This window comes from Schistocerca gregaria, chromosome 1, assembly GCF_023897955.1.
Source record: "Schistocerca gregaria isolate iqSchGreg1 chromosome 1, iqSchGreg1.2, whole genome shotgun sequence".
In the NCBI taxonomy this organism is placed as follows: domain Eukaryota; kingdom Metazoa; phylum Arthropoda; class Insecta; order Orthoptera; family Acrididae; genus Schistocerca; species Schistocerca gregaria.
In genome coordinates, this window is record NC_064920.1 from 531,677,080 (window position 1) to 531,701,375 (window position 24,296).

Below are 24,296 nucleotides of genomic sequence, written 5' to 3' on the forward strand. Positions count from 1 at the left end.
GAAATTTGGGGTTGATACAACCACTTGGTTTACAACGAGCAGGACGAGGCCTCGGTGCACACGAGCGATTTATTATCGCGCAATCGCAGCGTTAGTTTCTCGCGCATTTCAGCAAATGGTGCGCCGCACACTACGGCGGTAGCGATGCGAAATAGTAGTGAGATCGCGGCGAGCGAAATGCGCTCGCCAGCCACTGCTGCGTCGTAGCGATCTCGTCGATCGCCGCGGAGCAGCAGTCGTTGCATGTGAATGGGGCAGCACACACCAACAGCTGCAGCCAGCCTGCCATGGATGCAACCGGTTTCGACGTCGAATTGTTTATTAAAGAGGTAAAAAAATACCCAGAAATATGTGATACTTCTCGCAACGAGTATCACGTTCGAGTTAAGAAGAGAGCCGCTTGGTTTCAAATGTGTGAAGAGTTTGTGAGGGTTTTGCTGCGAAACCGGACCAGGAGAAAAATGATATAGGTAAGTAACATCGTTAAACTATTTTGTGTTTGTGTTCTAGTGGTGGCGCTTTTGCTCGAATGTGGGCATTCAAAACTTGAAATAGCGTTAAGCAACAAATGCTTTGTGCTCCCTGGCGAGAGCCCATCATCTCAATGAACAAATCTCCAGTTAATAATGAAAGTTTGAAATAAATTTTGTTACATCAACTTTATTGTATTGCAGCCACAAACTACAAAATTACACACATTTCAATAGTGTCATAAATGAAATCATCTTTCACATTTGACAATACATTGCTTCACAGTTCACTATGATTGATACCGACCGGATTTAAATACATTTGTCTTACCATGGTCCTTTTCCATCATCTTTAATGAAGTAGTCGGCGAAAACATTTCTTCTAGAGTTAAGTAAACTTCCCCCTTGGGTTGTGGGAACTTCTTTGCCAGGTCACATAGGCCCTGTATATTTAAAGTGTCTTCAAAGTTAAAGCCATCTCTGGAACGACAGTATTTGTGAAAGACACAGCAACATTTGATGATTGCCAACAGTGAAGTTCAGCTTAACATTGATAAGTCTGTGAAATGCTCGCCATTTATTCGTCAGAATACCAAATGCGCACTCCACATATCTCCGAGCACGACTCAAACCGTAGTTAGAGATGCGTTTCTTGTAGGAGAGGAAAGTTCTAGTGTACAGTCTCATGACGAAATTACACAAGAGTAAACGCTTCATCCCCCAATAACGTAAAGGGCACAGAAGGTTCTGTAGTTCCCGGTGGAGGTTGACATTTTGGTAGGCTTGCTTCGCCACTTTCTAGTAGTTTATACAGCTTAGAGTTTTGGAAGATAGTGTTATGCGATTCTCTACTACGAGATCCAACTTCAACATAGTTGAACAAATAGTTTGCATCTGCAACTACGAACAGAACTACAGAATGGAATTTCTTATAGTTGTAGAATTGAGAACCGCTGAAAGCTGGCTTTACTATTCTCACGTGCTTGCCATCTAAGGCACCTAAGCAGTTCGGGAAGTCTGCATGATTTTCAAATCTCTTGGCAGTTTCCAGCCACCTTTCTTCTGTCAATTTTGGTATACACTCTTCACGCAAGACTGCCCACACAGCTGTGCAAACTTTCCTTACTATTTTACACAGTGTTGTGTGACCGATTCGTATAGATAATGTAGGTCAATTAGATTGCAGCCACTACCCAGGAATCTGCAAACGATCAATAATAATAATAATAATACTGTGTCTTTAGTAGCGCCCCGTTACGCAAAAGTTTGTGTTTTGTTACAGGTTCAAAATTCATGAAAAGGTGGAAGGGTATTAACGATTTCTTCATTAAATGTGAAAGGAAACGCACAAAATCAGGGCAAGGAGCGACGTCGTCTAGAAGGTATATACAGGGTGTTTCTAAAATGACCGGTATATTTGAAACGGCAATAAAAACTAAACGAGCAGCGATAGAAATACACCGTTTGTTGCAATATGCTTGGGACAACAGTACATTTTCAGGCAGACAAACTTTCGAAATTACAGTAGTTACAATTTTCAACAACAGATGGCGCTGTAAGTGATGTGGAAGATATAGAAGACAACGCAGTCTGTGGGTGCGCCATTCTGTACGTCGTCTTTCTGCTGTAAGCGTGTGCTGTTCACAACGTGCAAGTGTGCTGTGGACAACCTGGTTGATTCCTTAGAACAGAGGATTTTTCTGGTGTTGGAATTCCACCGCCTGGAACACAGTGTTGTTGCAAAAGACGAAGTTTTCAGCGGAGGTTTAATGTAACCAAAGGACCGAAAAGCGATACAATAAAGGATCTGTTTGAAAAATTTCAACGGACTGGGAACGTGACGGGTCAACGTGCTGGAAAGGTAGGGCGACCGCATACGGCAACCACAGAGGGCACCGCGCAGCTAGTGCAGCAGGTGATCCAACAGCCGCCTCGGGTTTCCGTTAGCCGTGTTGCAGCTGCGGTCCAAATGACGCCAACATCCACGTATCGTCTCATGCGCCAGAGTTTACACCTCTATCCATACAAAATTCAAACGCGGCAACCCCTCAGTGCCGCTACCATTGCTGCACGAGAGACATTCGCTAACGATATAGTGCACAGGATTGATGACGGCGATATGCATGTGGGCAGCATTTTTTTTTTTTTGGTTTACTGACGAAGCTTATTTTTACCTGGACGACTTCGTCAATAAACAGAACTGGCGCATATGGGGAACCGAAAAGCCCCATGTTGCAGTCCCATCGTCCCTGCATCCTCAAAAAGTACTGGTCTGGGCCGCCATTTCTTCCAAAGGAATCATTGACCCATTTTTCAGATCCGAAACGATTACTGCATCACGCTATCTTGACATTCTTCGTGAATTTGTGGCGGTACAAACTGCCTTAGACGACATTGCGAACACATCGTGGTTTATGCAAGATGGTGCCCGGCCACATCGCACGGCCGAGGTCTTTAATTTACTGAATGAATATTTTGATGATTGTGTGATTGCTTTGGGTTATCCGAAACATACAGGAGGCGGCGTGGATTGGCCTCCCTATTCGCCAAACATGAATTCCTGTGACTTCTTTCTGTATGGACACTTGAAAGACCAGGTGTACCGCCAGAATCCAGAAACAATTGAACAGATGAAGCAGTACATCTCATCTGCATGTGAAGCCATTCCGCCAGACACGTTGTCAAAGGTTTCGGGTAATTTCATTCAGAGACTACGCCATATTATTGCTACGCATGGTGGATATGTGGAAAATATCGTACTATAGAGTTTCCCAGACCGCAGCGCCATCTGTTGTTGACAATTGTAACTACTGTAATTTGGAAAGTTTGTCTGCCTGAAAGCATATTGCAACAAACGGTGTATTTATATCGCTGCTCGTTTAGTTTGTATTGCCGTTTCAAATATACCGGTCATTTTTGAAACACCCTGTATAAGCGCGTCAACTGTCGTTCCTTGCGAACACAATAGATCCAGGTCCCATGCAAACCAGTGTCGATGATGGTAGAGTAGCTGGTAGTAAAACTGCGGATGAATTGACAGCAGAAACATCATCACCTGAACAGAGGGAGGCTTTGAAAAATTTGGATAATGCACCTGCTTCCAAATGACGCAGGATAATTGAGGATTCTTTATTAAAATTCATGAATAATCCAGTACCTCCAGCTTCACCCGGATGACGACAAATTATTTTTGAGTCACTGGTTACTGCAGTTAAAACTTTACCTTTGGACGTTAAATTGGAGTTTAAATGTGAGGTGATGAAAATATTCCAAAAGTTCAGAAACATGAATGAGACTTTCCAACTTAGTGCTCCGCAATGTCCTCAACAAAGGCAACCTATTGATCGTTCTGCACACTGCAACAGTCAAGCGAGTGTGTTGTCTCGTGATTCGCCTACCCAGACTCACGCACGTGCCCGTTCCCAGCAACACCACTACACCACAGCTAGCCCTTCGCCCTACAGCAGTACATGTGTGACAACAGAAAGTGAGGATTCTGCGGACATTTTTGATATCCATACTCAACAAGTATAGACAAGAATGGCATTTCTAAGTGTGTTTGTAATTACTTTTCGAATAAATATTTTGTTTTGAGATGTGTGTCTGTTGTTCGACTCTCCTTTATATATAATTGTGTTGCATTGAAGTTTCTGCACAACGTTGTTTAATTACTGTACAGCTGTTTATGCAAAATATTTCGACTACTCCTAATCTACTGATGTTAGTTATTTAATCAAAATACAATAGTAAAATCCCATATTCAGTTATACGAGAACAGAATATCGTTGATATAAGAATACCATTTACAGTTATAATCCAGTTCACTACATTTTATCTTTTGATTAAAACAATTAACATGGTGTGAATACTCTCCGCTTACCTCAAAGTGACAGCCAACAATGCTTGAGGTGAAACTGAAAGCCTCATCGCAGAGTCTATACTTTTGATAAATGACTGCAGTTTCACTGTTAATTCATCAAACGACTGTACAGTCATTCGAAAATAATTAAAGAATTTACTTTCATCTTCTCGTAAATCTGTAAACAGAGTCACGAACGCTCCTTTCAGCAATCGTGAACTAATAAGCGGGTGAACCCAAAACCTCCTGTTGCGTTGCTTGATGTATTTGTAAACGAATTAAGCAAACACTGCCTGCTTTCTTCAGCGTACGTCCATGCTAGTTGGCTCCCAATCTAGTACTGCTGCGGAACAGTGCAGCGCGTAGTCATAGCGTCGAGTATGGCGCATCGTAATTCGTCGCGGCCGCAAAACTCGCGACTGGAAACAGGTGCGGCTTTCCTTCCAGCGTTAAAAATAATGTGGATATGTAAGCTATATTTCTTGCGCAGCATTATATGCCGCAAAGTCCACGCTATGCGTATTTACCTCTGCACACTCATTACAATTTCGTGTAAATGCGATACAGCTAGTAAACAATACGAATGACGAAAAGAAATTCGGTCCTTTACCGAGAGAAGGTATCAGGCTGTAATATGCAGAAGAATCAAATTTTTCTACCTAATAGTTTCCTTTAAATCGGATGATAAGTATTTCATAGCTGCCGCCGCGTCCGCGGTTCGGCAAAAGTTCATGTGACCTGGGAATGGAGGTAAAAATAAGAGTTGTCATGACGTCACAAACTTGAAGCCTACCCAAGTGAAGGTCTGCCATGTTAGCTACCCCAAAACATTCGCTTTTGGTGGTTTGATTCCGTGTAGTCGTAAAGTGTTTTGATAAAAATGCCGGCGTGCGTCGCTTACAGGTGTACCAATCGCTCTGATTGTAGTGTAAAGTTCAAACAAATCACATTTCATTCGTAAGTGTACTTATTTAAACACTATTTTCATATATTTGAAATTCTGATGCACTGTAAAGTTTCACTGTATGGTTTTATTTGTGTGATTTGACTTTATATTTCCTATCAATCCAACGCGAAGAGCTCTCTGGGTGAACACATTGAGAAGGAAAGATTGGAAACCAATCAAGTCCAATAAAATATGTTCGCAGCATTTCCGGGTCGAAGATACTGTCGAGCATCAGTTTCGTCAGTCCGCATTGGGGAAGATCCTGTGCCATCAATTTTTCCCGCTTATCCTGCTCACTTGCAAAAGATTCGTAAAATGTAGCATATTAATATGGAATTCAGCTGCCACGAAATTATGGGATAAAACGTCACTATCAGGAACCACTTGTCTGGAGATTTCAGTTGCCATAGTTACGCACGTGTAGTAACTGAAATGTGGAGATAGCAACGGAATTAACTGTATGTAATAATAGCTTCGTATTTGTTCATATATTTGGTATTTTCACTTTGTTATTGTATTACACATTACAGATATTTGAAGGGGAAGTTCATTTACATTAATGCCATTTTATTTACCAATGTCCTTAAACACACACACTCTCTCTCTCTCTCTCTCTCTCTCTCTCTCTCTCTCTCTCTCTCCCCCTCTCCCTCCCTCCTCTCCACTCTCTCTCTCTCTCTCTCTCTCTCTCTCTCTCTCTCTCTCTCGCTCTCTCGCTCTCTCTCACTCCGTGTGTGTGCGCGCGTGTGTGTGTGTCATATTATTTCTGCACTGTATGGTAGTTATTTGTTTTAATTAGAAGTTTTCAAGCAAATTAAATCAACATTTACTGTCCTTTATTGTCCTATTTTGTTGTTTAACTGTTTTCTGGCAAGATTACAGATCTTATTTCTGGTGCTGTAGATGGTGTCAGCTGAGCACTTTGACACTGCAATCACTTCCATTTTCGCAATTATATTTAACTTTGTTCTGTAGCAGAAATTTCAAAAACGTGCTCTGTCCCTAGCTGATTAATGAACTTTAAGCACTAGTGTTCAGTGTCTTCTCTACCATATATGCACGTCCCTTCATTATTCCTGATAGTGCACTGAATCTGTTTGTGTGCAAGATAATTATTACATTCATTTAATAAGTTTCTATGAGAAGGTAACATTTTACATTTAGGCAACTTTGGAGTTTCTAGATTGCTGTGAGACAAGTTTGGTATATTTACATGCAACACATTTCAGTTGAAATGTTTTAGCAAAGTTTTTTGTTTTCATTTTTTTTCTTTTTTTAGCAAGAGAGCAACGGACCACAACCAGCAGAAAGGAAGATGGCTACAAAAAGTACTACAGCTATAGCCACTAAGAGTGCAACTGAATCCGAAGTGTCTTTACTTGCTGCTCAGACTACACAGTGTTCGAGTGGCAGACATGATGAAGCATCAGCTGTGGTAAAAAAAAAAAAAAAAAAAAAAAAAAAAAAAAAACCACCTCAAGAGGGATGTGAGTTTTTTGTCATCAAAAAATGAAGAATACGAGAGAAAAAAATAAATTATTCAGTAGTCAAAATGACGTCTAAAAAAGAAAGTAACATCTTTGAACAGTGTTATTAATGAACTTAGGAAAAATAATCTTATTGATGAAAGTGGCGTTACTGTACTGGAAAGTATTCCTGATATGCAGAAGGAGTTATTGCAATGGCAAACTGCAAAAGCTAACTGTCACAGTGCGCCTAGAACATACAGACCCGAACTACGTTCATTTGCATTAATCTTATACTTTTACTCTCCAAGAGCGCATAAGTACGTCAGAAATACTTTTAATACATGTTTGCCACATCCTAGAACATTATCAAGGCGGTACCAGTGTGTGGGTGGGGCACCTAGATTAACTTCCGAAGCTTTTACCGTAATTAGAGCTAAAGCATTTCATACAGGATAAGGTAAGAGTATTCTCTGCAGACAATTGGTTGATGAGATTGCAATCAGGCAACACATTGAGTTGGATGGTAGTCAGTATGATGGGTATGTTGATATGGGGTCCTCTATAGCCATGGATAGCTTACCTGTAGCTGAAGCGGCATTTGTACTGATGTTGTGTGCTATTAATGCGTTTTGGAAGCTACCAATAGGTTACTTTCTGACTTGTGGGGTAACGGGGGAGCAGAATGCTCATATAGTTCAACAACCATTAGCCTTGTAAGTCCCAGTGGTGTTCAGGTGGTCGCTCTGTCTTGTGATGGTTGTGCCACAAATTTATCCATGGCCTAATACTTGGGATGCAATCTTGTCCTTGATAATTTAAAGACAACATTTATCGTTGAAGGTACCACTTGTGAAGTGGCATTTTTCATATATCCTCCACATATGCTGAAATTAATAAGAAATTCCTTAGGAGAAAAGAAACATTTCTGGGATAAGAAAAGTCATGTAATTTATTGGTACCTTTTTGAACTGCTTCGTAAGACACAGGTAAAAGAAGGACTTCATTTAGGCAACAGCATTACAGGCTTCCATATAAATTTTTTACGCAACAAAATGAAAGTTACATTAGCAGCCCAGCTGCTCGGCAAGTGTCATTTTTGCTAGATCCTCCACATATGCTGAAATTAATGAGAAATTCCTTAGGAGAAAAGAAACATTTCTGGGATAAGAAAGGTCGTGTAATTTATTGGTACCTTTTTGAACTGCTTCGTAAGACACAGGTAAAAGAAGGACTTCATTTAGGCAACAGCGTTACAGGCTACCATACAAATTTTTTACGCAACAAAATGAAAGTTACATTAGCAGCCCAGCTGCTCAGCAACTCTGTGGCCAATGCAACTATGGAATTTATTCACACATTCAATAACCTTTTCGATGTGCTGAATTTGAGGAGCCTAATCCAGAATCAATGGAAGAAGAAACCTCTGACAGTTAATAACTTTAGAGTTGTGAATGATTTTTGTTGGATGCAGAGAAGTACATCAAAATACTTTCAGTACCTCATAAAACAAAACTTGTGGACTCCAATAGGAAGGCGGGATTTGTTGGCTTTATTATTTGTATACACAGTATATGCTTGTATGCAAAGTTAGTTGAGCCTCAATCTCCTGCACCTTTGATGAAATTCCTACAAACTTACGAGTGCTCTCAACACCACTTAGAAATGTTTTTCAGTCCTTTTCGTAGTCGTGGTGGGTGGAACAATAACTCAACTGCACGTCAGTTCACGTCTGCTTACAAAAGGCTATTAGTGCACAATGAGATTTGTGAGTGTGAGAAAGGCAATTGTGTAGCACTTGAAGATATCTCTATTCTAACTTACTGTGGCCAGAGTACCGAAGAACACATAAATCTCACCTCAACTCGCTCGCAGCTAGTAGACATGGACAGCTATTTAGTGACTCGTGACCATGACTATGTTGCAGCTGCTGTGTTTCTCTCTGAAGTGGTTGCTCGTATTGTAGTTTACATTGCGGGGTATGTTGTTCGCCACTTAGCAAGTACACTTCAGTGTGAACAATGCTTATTTGCGTTCGAGGTGATGGCAGTCATACTTTATATTCCCTGATACACATAAAGAGTAGAGGTGGTTTAACTTCACCATCAAATGATGTTGACATTTGCCTTTCTGCAGAAAAGACTTTTAGAAAATACACTGCTGGAGTTTGGGAAGTTCCAAAGAAACACCTATATTCTACGTGTGTGTCAGAAATACTCACAATATTTCTTAACAAACCAATATTCACTGACTTGGCAGAACATGTGAAGGATCAGCACCCATTAGACAATTCAAGGCAATTCCCAAAAGGTATCTGCTGACATGGCAGAAACACTCTGCAGAATGTGCCACAGATAGCATTACATGCAAAAAAGTTGAGATTGGCATACACAAAACTTGTGCTTTTTTCTGCGTGGTGTCAATACATCACAAACAATGGTAAAATGCTGTTCTCAATTAAGTACAATACCCTGCTCCTTAAATCTTTCTTCCATTTCTATTTAAACAATTTCCCAGGTATGTTTTAAGATTCTTAATACTGTGAGTTATCCAAGATTTGTATGTCTATGCTCAGATGAGTTGACTTTGACTAATATTTTTGGAAAGTACTTTCCGAATTTGTCAGTGTGTTAGATCTTTTAGACTACCAGTTGCATTATTGAAAGAAACCAAATTAAATATACTCTGCCTTTACTTATGTCTGCTTGTGTATGTATATGTGCGGATGGATATTTGTGTGTGTGCGAGTGTATACCTGTCTCTTTTTCCCCCATAAGGTAAGTCTTTCCGCTCCTGGGATTGGAATGACTCCTTACCCTCTTCCTATATATACACTCATAAGGCATGTAATCAACCAAAACACTTTTTAAACTTAAAATTTAAAATCCTTTGTCGAGTAAAAGTGATTAAAATTGGCAGCATGTTGGCACAGAATGTCATGCAATTCAAATGTGAATTTAAAACTGGAGAATTCTCTCTTAGATGGCTCTGAGAACTACGGGACTTATCTTTCTTAGAGCAATATTGTGTAAAAGATTGCTTTTCTTCTTCAGATTGTATCACTTTCATCAAAATGGTCTCATTTTAGTTTGGTCTGCAAAAAGAAAATTCTTAACTGCTTATGTACTTGTGTTCACTAGCGTACTGTACTGAAAATGTCCAATGTATTAAACATTAACTGGATGATGGATGGATGGATGAAGAATAAGTAGATAAAAGTAGTTGCATGAGATATAAAGTATTGTTACTGACTTATTTGCTGTAACTCTGTGTACTCTAAAACCCTCAAAATGGAATTTCAAATTAATTGGAAGAAGGTGAGCAATACACTTGGTTTTCATTGTTTGGTTATTCCCAAATAACTGAAAAGTCCTGGGAAGAAATCCTGGAAAAGGGAATTCATGTTTTAAAATGCAATAATTAATATTAAAGTAATGTAACTACATGTAGTTAATTAAATATTCAGTAAAATGTGTGGAACATCTGTTACAGTGATTAAATTATAAGTACTTAAAAGATTACATATTTGTTTAATCAAAGTTCCCTATCTAAGTCCAGGCTATTTAGTTCATTACATTAATCATTGTGCTGTCGTGTTACCCTGTAAATTGCTATTATTTGCCACTCTGAATGTCACTTGGTAGGTACAATTTAAAAACAAAGCGGATGTTTAAACTACAGTGGGCCTGACAATCTTAAATTCAGTTCTTTTTTCCTTCGTAATTTAACGAATCTTATACTTTGTTGACATGACAGCTGGCTTTTTCATATCATCCCTGCATACATCTATGAGACACCAAAGGAAGTGTGGTAAGTTTCTTGCAAACTTGAACATTTAAAATTCGAAAATGCCTCAAATACAAATCGGTGCCTCTAAACTATCAATCATTGATTTTGGAGTTCTGGCTTTATAAATTATCGACACAAACACAATGAAAGTGAATAGAAATGGTTTATGAAAGTACGCTTTTCATAGCACATACTTCTCTTCTCGGATATTCGAAGTGTATAAACAAAAAGGAATTACAGTACTAAGGCCAGAAGCTTCACATTTTCCTGTCATATCACTGTATGAAATATGCATTTAAGACCAGAAAAACGTTTGAAGTTGCGTTCCTAATGCTATGTTGTTCACTAAAATAGTGGAACATTTACTATATAAAAAAAGCACTTGTCTGCTAATGTTTTGAGGAATCCGAGGTGGCGGCAGGCCCTGCCAACTGGCTTCAAAACAACTTACAGCGCAAGTCTAGCGCCATCTCGCCTTATTCTACCTCTGGGGTTCCGAACCCAATGTCACACTCAGCGCGTTCTGTGATTGGCAGTGCGGACCTGCTGCGCGGCAGCAGCAGCAGTTCGACATGAGCTAACCGTGACGCAGAGGCTGCTATGCAGTGCCACTAATGGCGTTCCCATGGCAACCATGGGCCTGCAGCATGGTTTTGCCGCGCAACAGCCCTAGTGGGAACCGGCCTTCAGTCTCGCGCCTCTATTTGCAGCTAGGTTTGAGTCGTAGCGCCCGTTGCGTCTTCTTCATACTCTTTTATTGCTTATATTGTTTATCAGAGCCCGCACATTGTTCCATATAACACTCAGTACCTTCCAGCACTCATGGATAACTCAGGCGGTTAGATCTTAACACATTGGGTGCGGGATCCCAAATCTTGTTTGAACTAAAAAATCCATCACGGTTTATTAGTTTTCCTGAGACCTATTATTTTGATAGACTCTTTAATTACGCTGCTATACTGGTCTCGTCGTTTACTTTGCATTCTGGGAGGAGTCAAGGCAGCTCGCAGCACCTGAGGATGATGATTGGATCAGTCATCGAAATATTGTGACGAAAAATGGGATCAACAGTTTGGTTAAATACTCGAAAGCATACCATTAAGGAGAAGTGCTGAAAATGCGGCAGTAATCTCGGAATTTCATCAAATATTCGATTCATTGGGATTACACATAGCATCTGAATACATCTGGGCGTATCTTGTCACTGTGTACAGAGTTCGTGTACCTTATTCTACAGTGCCATCATCATCATCCTCCCGATCACTACTTCTTCTTCAGGTATCAGGCCATCTGGTGTGTTCTGGTATAACAGCCCATATGTTTGTGACACATCTAGCTGGTATTTGGGCAAGGGTGATTTTATGCCAAAGTACCATTATCCAAGATGGTGGGCATGACGCCAAACAAGATGGTTGCTTTTGGTGGGAAGTTTGAATTTTGGCTACCTCCACTAACCTACCATCCCCTCCCCCAGAAAAATGGCAGGAAGTTCATATTCCAACAGGATAATGCATCACACCTCTACAAACCTAAGAAAATTGCAGGAAGATAGGTCACTTGGTCTATCCCCACTAACCAAAGTCACTCGATCGCCACCTCTTCCTAGGAACTGGGGCCAAGTTTGAATTTTGGTGGTAAAGATAAGTCAGTTGGGCTATCTCTACTAAGCTAAAAAAATGGTGTGAAAGAAAGGACTCTTTAACTACCTCCACTAATCTAAGTCATCCGACTGTCACCTCCTGCTAGGGATTGGTGGGGAAAGGACTCAGCCTGCACTGGGCTGGTGGAGGGAGGAAGGAGTGTACTTTATTTATTTTGAAACAATTTATTTAGGGATGGGACATATTTATCAGAGTGATACAGAACACATGCTCTGTCATGCCACACAGCATACAGACCTTCAAACTACTACTAAATAACTCATGTATAATGCTTTACACACGCACCTGCTAATTGTAAACTGTCAAAATAACACATTGCACAGCCTACAGACATGAACACCACTCGTAAATAATGCAATACATTTCCGTCCAGAGACCCAAACAACTCATAAATTGTCAAAATAATAATCCATCTAAAAGACTCTGCAAACATGATTACTAATCGTAAACTGTAGAAACCATGTACTAAACAATTAGAGACAGCACCACCATCCATTGTGTTCGCCAGGAGGTCCACACTCTAATTGACCTAGTACACAGTACCGCCACCAGAGGGCGCTATCGTCCGTTTTGTGACGTAATCCAAGATGGCAGCCACAACATCAGCTGATAATGCAAGTACCGTTATCTAAGATGGCGGAAAGCAATGTGTTCAGCACGAGGTCTGGACTTAGTACGTAGTACCATTACCAGAGTGCTGACATCCGTCTCGTGACATAATCCAAGATGGTGGGGGCAAATGGTGGGAAAACGACTTTGCCAGTGCTGGACATAAGTTTTTATTTTGCATGCAGTGTCTCCACCATGAGATCTAGACTCCAACTGACCTAGTACACAATACTGCACCAGAGGGTGCTGTCATCCATCTTGTGACGTAATCCAAGCTGGTGGTCTGGGTTTGGGGGAAAATGGCGCGGAAATGACTCAGCCTGCCCTGGACTGCTGGAAAGAGTAAGAAAGGAGTGTACTTTACTTATTTTGGAACAATTTATTTAGGGATGGAGTGTATTTATCACAATGATACAAAACTTGGGGTCACCCCACACATCCCACAGACCTGTAAACTACTCCTAAATAACGCTCTGCAGACACGCAAACTCCTAAATTACAGAAATAATTTCAGTATTGACATGAAAACTACTCCTAAATAATGCAGAACACAGAAGTGCAGACACGAAGTCAACTCATAAAGTGACCAAAAAACGCATAGCACAGCCTACAGGCCCTCTCACAAAATAATGCAACAGACACGCAATCAACGTGCGCAGGCACTGCCCACCACCCCGTCCACTGGACTGCAAAGGAGGTTAGTGGCAGTCTCCGCAACGTGACGCGGCCATCAGCTCTCAAACCATGCACGCATGAGGCGGTGACATCCCTTTCATACCTGACACCTGAGTAATTCCTCTTGAAATACGTGTTCACCTAGACAGCGTTCCTGATGTGACTGGAAGGGAGCACAGATGCTCCAAGGGCACACGTCGTCACAGCCACGAGCTGCCGCTGGATGCAGGTGAAAGTTGCCTCTATTTTCGGGTATACAGTCAGTGGTATACTGGCATCACAGAACTCCAATGCACACTCATGCAGCTCCCATACACGAGACGCCTCTGGGCAGCACGTGTCTTTACCATTGATGACAGACTAGTACAGGGCACATTGTTCCTAGTGCAACATGAGAGACATGTCTAACCGTACTTAACTGCCCAGCATGACTGACGCAACGCTCTGTGTAGCTACATACCATCGCAAGCCCATCTAGCAACATTCTCAATCTCATGCCGATGTCACATGACTATGTAAAAATAAGAACTGAGTTGAGCTCGCGGAAATTGTACAGTGTCCCGGAAACAGCAAACACTCGCTTTCTTGATGTCTCAGCTTGTATGCACGGAAATTTTTGCCCTAACAGAGCCTGTTTACGAAAATAGCGCAGAATAACGTCGAACACAGTCTTCCTTGAGGACCTAACATGCTACTCCATGCATTACATGTTACCCTTCCTGCTTTCAACACACACAAAAGTTCCCCCTGCTATGTGGAGCCTCCTATATCCCAGCACAAAGGATGTGAATGAATTAAGCATTATGATTGGCTCTTATCGAATTTACGCGCCGAATTACTGATGGCGCCAGTATTGAAGCACCATCAGCCTTCTTTCCTTCTGCAGACGAGACTTTCAGCGGTTATTTTAGATAGATCGCCATACTGCACTGGCAATTAAATCTTGCAAACTACCATACATGTTGTCAAATACAGAAAGCCTCTTACTCGTTTCCACTGCTCTCCCACCAAGGACATGAGCTTGAATATTAGAACATGAAACCGACCTGCGACCCATCAGTATATCACCTCGTACCCTACATAACGTCAGATGTGGTAAGACTCCTACTCAATTACACTGCTCTCCCACAGAGGACAGGAGCTTGCATATTGGTGTGTGAAATCAATGTCCAACCCAGGAATATATCACCGCGTACCGTGTCAATGTAGTAAACATACAGTTCGTATCCTGTGCCAAACAATATCATCCCTTTTACATCATTCGTACATATTCTGTGAAGATGGACAGTCCCTATATACTCCTCACAGCACTATATATTTTCACGCAGTCAACGATCACAAGTCATCCACCCCAACGTGCGATCAGAGCACCCTCAGTGGACCAAAGTCGATCTCAGTACTGTTCTACAAATTCGGGCTTGTTTCCCCTTGGCACGAATACGTTACTGTTTCTGGTCTGAACCTGATTCCTTACTTGCTCGCTTTTCTACACACACCTCCAGACTCTGGGATTACAAGAACATGTGTATTTTTGCATGGTTTGCCATAATATTATACCATTTTCGCTGTACTTCTCGATACCAAGCACTAGGCAGGATCCTACCGATCGCTAGTGCAACATAATTCCCAAGATATAGACTGAAAATTATATCTCTGCAAACCCAAAACTTTAGCTAGGTGGGGCGTGCTGTAAACCACTGACTACCTAGAAATTTGTCACTTATGCAAAGACATTTACTTGGCAATTCGAAACAAATAGAAGAAACTGATATTTCTGCTCTCAAATACCAATGTAGTAGATTCCAAATCATCCCTATAATTTACAAGGTCAACTAAAGTGATTCTCATGTCTAGAGAACTGGCAAACGTGTCTTCCACACGCTAGATGCACACACCGCAATCAATCTTCTCTCAGCTAAATAAAGGCGCGAAATGTACAGAAGCAGTCAACTGAACAAGTTACATGGGAGGGAATAACGATCCAGCACAAACGCACCTCCATATTCAATCTTCTCAAGTTTCCACGCAATCACCACGAAAGCAATCCAACACATACAAAATATTAGTTTGCTATTCGGTCATCTAGAGGACAACACAGTTAATTCATCTACATCCTTACATTCCAACAGGCATCCACAGTCCGACAGCTCCTACCGTTAATGGGAAACGTGAATTACCCCCGCACTGTTGACTGGCGCTGCAGGCCGAGAATGCACAGGTAGAATGTTTATCCTAAGAAATCGGTCACATACTTATTTTCCCCCTGTTATTACAACTAAATGTTGCGATAGCAGTCTCAGTTGAATGACATTTGACAATGAGCGAAGTATCAGAAATACACTCTGTTGACAGCTGTGGCTCTGGAAATAGAAATATCAGTACCACTCTAACGACTTGACATACTCTTCCCATTCTATCACAGTACTCCACGTCAAATCCATACCTTCCTTACGACTGGACGTAGTCATTTCCTTTGCACAAACAAATACTTTATAAGCCTGATACTCAACGCGAACCCATCAAGCACCCCCTACTACTAAATATAACACTTCATCAATAACTGATCGCTAGCGATACGAAATAATTGGTGGACATGTCTGATAAGTTTTTCTTGCAAGTACCACTACCATGTCCTAGAAAGAGTGATGTAATCGGCCAGATGTTAAACTCGATCCCAACAACTACTGTATGCTACTGTCATATGCGGTTATGGTTCAACAGGTGCACACATGTATCCATATTAAAAGCTATACTGGCTTTATTAATCGAGATACGACATTACCTCTGAATGAGGTGGTTTTTCTGTCCGGACAAATACCAAGATGGTGATCACTGGAGTGTGTATTATCATACCAACAGCGCGCTTGCACATAGCCCATGATGCAACCTCGTGATAAAATCGCTGAATTTTGAAAGTTATTCGGCTAAGGAATGTGGTATGAAACAGATATTTGCGATGCTCTCACACCACTAGATATTTATCCAGTATGTGTAACATATTTGGTCTTGATACCATGTCAAAGGTTCTGCTATATATCCACTGAGTTATAGACGATGACTGAGAAGGATCACAAACAGTAGTAAATCATATGCTTATTGAGGTCATAAGAAATGTGCACTAGCTTTTCAGTTCTCTAGTATTATGCTATCCACTAGAAAAGCTATCTGATATTTGGAATCAAGTCCTCTCATTCAGCTGCACACCTACACTGGATCACAGCCACAAGTGAATCACAATTTGGCGTTCTCATATCTTGCAATGAGTGACATTTCTTGTACCAGTCTGCTACAGTAAAATTAAAACCTGGTTTTAGTAAGACCCTACGCATCTTGCAAGTGCTCTCATTTCTACAGCTTTGCACGTGTGATTGTTCCATTTCAAGTCGGAACTGAGCAGAAGTTGGAGAAAACCATATCCACCACCTTCTGCAAACTGTGTAGAAACGGAGTGACCTGAGTTAGTGTGACAGGAACATGTTTTGACCATTCAGTGGAAATGCGCGCGTTGTGGTGTGTCCCCAAACTACATACAAGTGCTACAGATCTGCGTTCATTCAAATCTATCAGCCCAACATGCTATCATCGTTATTCTCTAACCCCGGAGAAAAATAAAGAACTATAGAAGCTCCATTAACTTCATCTGATATAGAACTCACCTGCGCACCATTGCTCGCGCAATAACGCAAAGCTGTGATGGGACTCCAGTGCTGAGAGGGAGATTTCTCAACGCTTCCCAGAATATCGCAGAGTGCGGCCCTCCAAGCATTTCTAACGGTATACTCTGTCCCTCACCAAATTTATACCTAAAACTGCTGCTGCTACTGCTGCTGCCTGTGTGGCACGATCCTATTAAATATACAGGCACTGCAGAGGCCACTTCAAGTTTGATCACCTATACTCTAGGCGAACGATCATATCCCACAGACTATACTAATTAGCAAAAGAGCCTCCCTCTGGTCCTGTTTAGTTGTTTGAAACACTGTTTCCTAACACTCTTTGTACAATGCCAAACATTTCGTTTTTTCTGTCACAACTTTGAGGCTTGTGCCAGGTTCTAAACTGACATTAAGAAGTTCTGATCCATGGCCTTTTGCGGGAAACTAGACATTTGCACAGTGTAAATCATGTTCTTACAGTGGTTACCATAACATGCCACACATCGGCCGATTTTAAATAAAAGACAGTTGCAACATAAGCAAACTGGAAGAGTTTGCTCGTGTTGTGTAGAGTCTCCAAACTATAGTCCAAAGGAGATTCAAGAGCTCTACATTTAGACTCGTCTCTCACAGTGATGGAATATGTTCCGTTTTCTTGAAGCAATATTCCGAACAGTCTCAGTGCGTTATCAATTCAAGGAAAGAACCGTCGGTTGCATTTTTGCCAATGTGACATTTGTTGTGTATCCCATGCTGGAAAAAAGATGTTTCACAACAAATGGAAACAAAAAAAGCACCAACAAAATGTTAAGTGGGAGAATAACAATAAAATCTGGGATTCAGTGTTAAAAGTGGAAGTCAAGGGATGATTAATGCTGAATGCTTATTTATATCAGGTATTTTGGAACACAATTTTACAATCAACTCTAACTCTGATGACCATACAAGTTACATGTACAGAAAAATGTTCTTTGACAGCAACATAATGAAAAAGAACAGCTGTTTGAGAGCAAAAACTGACCCTATTATGGGGAGTGACGGAAACATGAATATCACCCAGCTTGCCACAGGCGAGTAACACTTGGGATTGGGCTGGGGATGCTGTCTGAATCAAGACTGTGCTGTTTCGCACCTTGGAAGCACTGTCACTTCTCCAAACTTATCCTCAAGGTGTTCAATGAAAAACTGAGGCTTCGTGGGCAGAAAAGAGTCCACATCGGTTCTGCTTCAGACTAGAAACTAAGGGGAATAAGGCTCTCTCTGTTTGGTAGCTCTACGTTCCTCCCATGGTGTAGCAAGGGAGGAAAATGATTTAGGGTAATACCTGTTGGTATTGTATTCTATCTTGCCTTTCTTAGAGACTGCTGGTGCCATACGGTCACCAGCAAGAGATGACTTAGTCCACTTCATTGCGCGTCATCTGCCCTGATGCCACCCACTCCGATCAGTGGCTCTCCCCACAGGCGCCATACAGTCACAGCAAAGGCCAACTGGCATGATGGCCATTGCCGGGTGTCCTGACGCCCCAGGAAGACAGGCATCTACTACTTGGCATACATAGGGAGTTTACAGCTCAGGCATCAGCAGTGCAACCCCTGTGTTTTCAGGGGGCTACCACCAAATGGGTACATGACAGCCCCACCACAACAGACTGGCTACCATGCTGGATATTGAGTGCAGAGAAATCCAATATTGTCACGGGGGTGAAAGAGGGCAAGAGACAATGGAAGAAGATGACATACCCTGGAAAGCATCCTCACCCAAACAGTTGAATCGCAGGTGGAGATGCAAAGCCATGACAAGAGATTCAGGAGATCGAATCTAAGGGCACTCGTGCACCAAGTGAGGTGTCCTTCCCCATATGGCCCGCACTTCTGTAGAATTTTGAAAGTGGCAGGTCAAATCATAGAATGGGACCTGAACTCATAGGGCTGAAAAGTGAGAGACTCTTTTAGTCACCTCTTATGACAGCAGGAATACCTCAGGACTATTCTAACCCCTGGACCTGCAGGGGGAAAAACTGATGTGACCTGAAGGCTTAATGTGAATTGTTCTGTTGCTTCTCAGATGTGTCGACAATTTATAGAGACTGAAAGAGTATCCCGACGACCAGGACAGGGGCGACCACATATGATATCAAAAAGAGAGGACCACTATTTGCCCATAAGGATACGACAGTACTGCCTTAGTACTGCACAGCAACTGGCACCTGACTTCACATCACCAACTGGATAGGTTGTATTGAGACAAATCATGTACGGAAGGATTTGGCAAAGTAGCCTTTATTGTCGGAGACTTTCTGTACATGTACCTATGATGAGTCTTGACAGAAGGGAAAGTTTAGATTGGAGTCGTCAACACGTCACCTGGACAATTAAATAATGGGCCAATGTTCTTTTTGAAGATGAGTTCTTATTTGGTCTGAAGAGTGATTCTCAATGCAATTGCGACTGGAGGGAATGCTGAACATGATTTGGGAATCTAAACGTCGTCAAAAAGAGACTGATATTGAGTAGGATCCTTAATGGTGTGAGCAGGGATTATGTTGACCGTTTGAACATCTCTTCATGAAATTGTACGGGTGAATCAGCAAGGTTTAACTGCTCTCAGGTATTGCGATGAGATCTTGGGACCTCATGTGCAGTTGTTGTGAGGGCCTAGACTTCTTATTAATGGATGATAATGCTTGATAGCATAGAGCATGGATAGTTGATGCTTTTTTGGAAATGGAAGATACTGCATGCATGGTGTCACCTGCTAGGTCTCCTGATTTGAATCACATAGAGCATGTCTGAGATGTGCTAGGGAGACAGTTTGCATCACATCAGCATCCACCAAGCACTCTCCAAGACTTGGGAGCAGCCCTGCACGAAGAAGGGGCATTACTGCCTCAACATGAGACTGATGACATCACTCATAGCATGCCCCATCATTGTCAGGTCTGTATTTCTGCCAGAGACAATAACAACAATAACATCCCTTCTGAGTACATTAACTAGTGAGTGCATATCCATTAAGTTGGAAAAAATGAAGGACATTTTTGTCCACCGTTATGCATGTTGCAGTTGTTTACGTTCTGTGTTCCTTACATTATTTCTACTTTACTATCACCTGTATACACTGTTTTGTGGCAAAATAAATGCAATCTTGCAAAGTTTCTGTTTGTTGCTATAATTCTGGACACCAGTGTGCATTGTAAATCAGTTCTTAATGTGTGGAGCCAATGTCAAACAGACTTAGCACATTTTTACATGAAATGAAACTTAACTGTTCAACTGCAGCAGTGTCATAGAGACACTTAACAGTTCACATATTTTCAGTTGTTGTCATAATGTTAGAGTTCATGTATTTTGAGCTGTTGCTGTTAGATTCAGCAGTTCATTATTACAAGAGTAGAAATGTGTGTGGAATGCGGTGGTTCAAAAATTAAAGTATGTACATGTGTACCATGCAAGATGTCTGAGGGATGTCGTCCCCTTGTGTGTTCCATCCCATTCCAAGTTGTTCTGGGTATTGCATGTGGATATAACATGGTGCACTACATAGTTTGGCTACTGCAGGGCACACAAGGCTCTGCGCCTGGGTGCAACACCACACACTGCATAGTTCAGGGAATTATATTTGGTGTTTCGTGTGGCACACATTGTAATTAAAGTATTGTATGTATCTGGAGAAATGCACATCACATTGCATAATCCAGCTAGTGGGCTGACAGTCACTGACTACCGAACACAGTGGTCTTCCCTTATCACAGCTGTCCGGAGCCTGGTCTTCTGCAATCGCATGTTCTCGTAACCACCGCTGCCAGCAATCATGTACAGAGGCTATACTCCTGCCAAGTATTTCTGTAATATGGCAGAAGGAACATCCAAGTTCTCATAGCCCTATTACATGAACTTATTTAAACTCGGGGAGATGTTGATAACGATGTCTTTGTCACCTTAAAGTCGTTCTTGACTAACACCAACTCACTATATCCAATCTCAAAGGTAACTAATGTTCATGTTTGCTACAGCATGTATTTAAAGCAAATCTGATCATCCTCAGAGTGGTACTACTAGCGCCACTCTCATGCAACTGGCATGAAATTTGAGTAGACATCATCTTCCAGATGTAGAAACATACCTACCTACTTTCATTTACGTTGCACAATTCCTCCTTGGTGTTGGGATTTTTTTTTCCCATCATGAGTATATTTATATGCCATGTACATTTAAAAAATATGGAGCCTATTTCCATCCAAACATTCATAGAGTATCGCAGAAAGATCTAAAATAAATTGGTCAAGGACTTTTTGAGAGCTTTGGAGACATCATCATGTTTGTATATAAGGTGGTCAGAAACAGTCTGAAAAGCTTGTAAGGGTATTGCATGGGAGGTTGTGCTAAGAAATAATTATTTTTCTTCTTCTACTCGTAGCCTCTTCAACAAATGTCCTCCATTTTGCCCTCTCCAGCACAGTTCTGCACCATCCTGTAACTCTGAGAGATTTTATATCTTCTTCCACAGCATCTTCTCACCACTTTCATCGACTTCCTCTGTATCTTCTTCCAGCTGGCCTCCGTTCAAAAATCATTTTAGTTGCTCATCCACTATCCATCCTTAGGACACCTCCAAACCAGGCTATTCTCCCAATTTTTATTGTTCTTGAAATGACAGCACCTTGTATGAGGTACTACAGCTCAGTGTTCATTCTAGATCTCCAGAAACCACTGTCATCCTGAACTTCCCCGTAGATTCTAGATAAAACCCCGAGTTCAAATATTCTGAGCTGTCGCTTATCAGCACTCATTAGTGGTCAGTGTTTCACATGCGTAGGATACAAATGGCCTGATCACGATGTTATAAATTTGAAGTTTCAGTTGTCTGTTTAATAACCTAGAAGCCAAAAATTTCTTAAAAATGTGGAAGCATCTATTACCACTTACTGTAGGATGAGCTGTTTTATTTCAGTTGACATGGAACTTGTCCTATTAATACTGCATTCCAGAAATCAAGCTTCTGCATATGTTCAAAATTGAAAGCAGCTCATGATAGTTTATCCAACTTATTATTTTCCTTCTTGTATTTATTCTTCTTTTCATTAATATGTAGACAGTGTGGTCTCTATCAACTTACCTGTTGTTCTCTCTAGTGAAACTATTCTTCTACTAATAATTGCCACATTATCAGCATATGCTCATACTTGGGCTGACTTTGTGCCATTGTAACCAGATATTTGAAGCTTCTGAATAGTTGCTTCAAGTGTGAGATTAAAAAGCGTTCTAGAAAGGGCATCCCTTTGTCTGACTCCTTTACAACTGTTAAAACACTTACTCAGTTCTCCATCCACTCACTCTGCAGCCTTGGGACCAGCAATTGATGCTTGGATAAGTGAAATATACTTAGATGCTACACCAAGCAGTAGCAAATCATTTAGCATTTCTGCCCTAACAGGACTATGAAACGTCTGCATACAGGTTATGAAGCTCAACATTTTACTTATATGCATTGCCATGTATTTGTCTCAACACAAATATATGATCTCTTCTTGACCTATTAGGCTGAACTCCTCTCCAATAATCTCCCAGAATCTCTTCTGGATATGGAATTAGCCTGTCATAAATAATACTAGAGAGAATCGTTTAGGTTACATTAAGCTGGGTAATTCCTCAGCAATTTGAACAAAACTTCTTGTCTCGTTTTCTATGGACCGGTAAGATTACCCCTGAGGTCCACTCTTCTGGAATTCTTTCCTGATTCCATATTAACTTGATAAGTTTGTGGATTTGCTTTTGGAAGCCAATTGCCCCACTTTTCAAGTTTTGCTGTTATTCCATAAGTTCCTTCTGTGCCTCCTCTAATGTGGGTTCTTCTAACTCTGGGCCTGCAGTGTAATAGAATGGCTGCACCCTCGTGGTAAGTTGCCCTTCAGAATAACCTTGAAGTATTCTCTCCATCTGTCCAGACCATGTTCTTACCTGTGAGAATTCTCCCTCTTTGCCATTACATGCTGTTATTTTCGGACTGTATTCTAGAGTTCCTTCTTTAACTTTCTTATAAAACTTTCTGCTCTCATTCCTTCGATCATGTTCTTCCATCTCCTCTACCTTTCTCCTTCTGGCTTCCCCTTTTTTTCCTACTAGACAACTTTGCTGCCTCTATACTCTTTTCATTACACAGTGCCTGATTTGATCTAGTATTTTGCAATAAGCATTTCAGTCTTGGTTCTCTTTTCGGTTCCATTGCCTGTCTGCATTCTTCATCGTACTAGTGATCGTTTCTAAGTCTTCTTGTTTACCTCAGTATTTCAAGTGCTGTTGACAGAATAGCATTTTTCATTGAGTTCCATTCTTTGCTGCATGGTCTTCACCACCTTTTGTTTGCTCTTTTCAATCTGTTCTGACTTGAATGGTAGAACTATCTTTCAGTTGTTCTATTTGCCATTTCCTTACTCTGGTACTATTTCCTTTGGCAGCCACAGAAAGTTTCTGCCTCATTTTGGCTCCTATTAGATAATGGCCAAAGCCTGAATTAGCTCCTTGGAAAATGCGCACATTTTCCATATCAGACGCCCACCTACTCGATACCGGTATATGGTCTGTTTGGTTTGCTTCATTTGTTCCTGGTAGTTTCTGTCTCTCTTTGTAGATATTTTTTCTTGGGAAACAGGGACTTACTGCCTTTGATTTGTTTTCAGAAGCAAATTTGGCAACCTTCATGCCATTATTACTAGTTTCATCGTGCCAACTTTCCTTACCAAACACTCTTCTGAAAGCCTTTCCTTGCCGAGTTTGACATTACAGTCAACAAGGCCTATTTTGGAGTCACATCCATGTGTTCTATCACAAACCTCCTGTAGCTTATCATAGAAATCATCTGCCATGTCCTCATCTGAGTCTTCTGCTCATATATGTTCATGAAGGTCACACTGTGACATTGCCTTTGATATACAGCGTACATATTCTTTTATTATTGGGAATGAAAGTAATGACAGATCTATGCATATCTTTGGAGACTATAAACCCAGTTCCGTGCTTCCCTTGTCTTTCATCTTTTCCTTAGTAATATAGGGAGAATTTATGCTTGTGAATCTCACCCCTTCTGTTCCACTTAATTTCCTGAAGTGCACCAACTTCCATCCTATAGCTTAGCATATCTTCCACAATACTATTCATAGCTCCTA

General features: G+C 41.2%; 1 pseudogene; it reads left to right on the forward strand.

Moving 5' to 3' along the window:
* The first annotated feature begins 287 nt into the window (after positions 1–287).
* Positions 288–11,111, forward strand: LOC126358585 (uncharacterized; annotated as a pseudogene).
* The last annotated feature ends 13,185 nt before the right edge of the window (positions 11,112–24,296 follow it).